Here is a 1,246-nt window from a genome sequence, read left to right as displayed (position 1 = left end):
TCTCTCTCTCTCTCTCTCTCTCTCTCTCTCTCTCTCTCTCGTACTTCCCACCTCCTCCAGTTCTCGCTCATTTCCGTTTGCAATGCGCCCAGCTCTTTTACCAAACAACACACCTTTCTGTTCCTCTCAACTTTTGTTTTCATGTTTTCTTATCATTGTCCCTATACCGCTGTACCGTGTTTATAATATGCCCTCTTTTATGCTATTCTTCTCTCTCTTTCCCCCTTTCTCTTTTTGTTCCCCTTTACGTTTCTGGCTATCACTTTTTCAGGCGCACACATTATTCTTAAAACTCTGGGCGTAGGTCTACTCCTTGTGCTACACTCTCTCCACCCCCCCTCCCTTAAGTTTCTAACACTACCCCCCTCCACCCCCTCTTCTCTTAGATCTATTGCTTTCGTTCTCTTCCTATCTTTCTGTCTTACACTCTCACTATGTGTTTCTTTTTGTTTGTTTTTATTCCCCTGTCGATCCATCTTTTCTTCCTAACACAGTTTTTCTAGGGAGAAATGACTGAAGCGTTGTCAGCTGAGTTGGTATTGTGCTATAGGCTAAGGTAATGACGGTTGCAGTTCGAATTCCCAATGATTTATTTTGGGGGGTGGGGTAGGGGTGGGGGTGGGGGGCTCTTGAACTTTGGTTGTCTTCGGAACTTACACCACTGTGACCTGCCTGACTCGCACCAAGCAGAGATCGGAAATCTCACATTCAAACTTCTGAAGCTGTAAGAGGCTCAATAATTTTAGATACATGTAATAGCAACAAGGGTCGGAGGAAATCCTCAACTCAAAGATTTATGTGACTGTGATGAAGCTTTCCGTGCCACCTTACCTAATATATCGACCGGTGTCTACGGTGTCACGGTTAGGCGCTTTGTCGTCACACGTAGGACAAGTGAGTTCCATTCCCGTATACAGAGGTTTTTCATGGAATAAGCAAAGTCAAAGCCAACCCCCTAAATAATCTAAATTATTTTGTCGGGTGTAAAATATCTACATTGCGGTGCTGGATGGAGTGGTAACCCATGGCATACAACACCGATAAGGTGCAGTGCTAAGGCCTAACGTAAAAATCTCAGAACTTTTTCCTGTGCTCTAGTTTTCAGACCTCACCCCCCTCCCCCACAAAAAAGACCGCCAACACAGGTTCCTTGTGTCGTTTATTCGAAATCTGATATCGATGTTTTTTCCCAACCCCTGTCAAAATCCGGTCCACCTCCATCGCACCCCCCAAAAAACAGCATACC

The sequence above is a fragment of the Aplysia californica genome, unplaced genomic scaffold (assembly GCF_000002075.1).
Source record: "Aplysia californica isolate F4 #8 unplaced genomic scaffold, AplCal3.0 scaffold00095, whole genome shotgun sequence".
NCBI lineage: Eukaryota > Metazoa > Mollusca > Gastropoda > Aplysiida > Aplysiidae > Aplysia > Aplysia californica.
The sequence above is the reverse complement of the archived record's forward strand: the minus strand, read 5'-3'. Positions refer to the sequence as shown.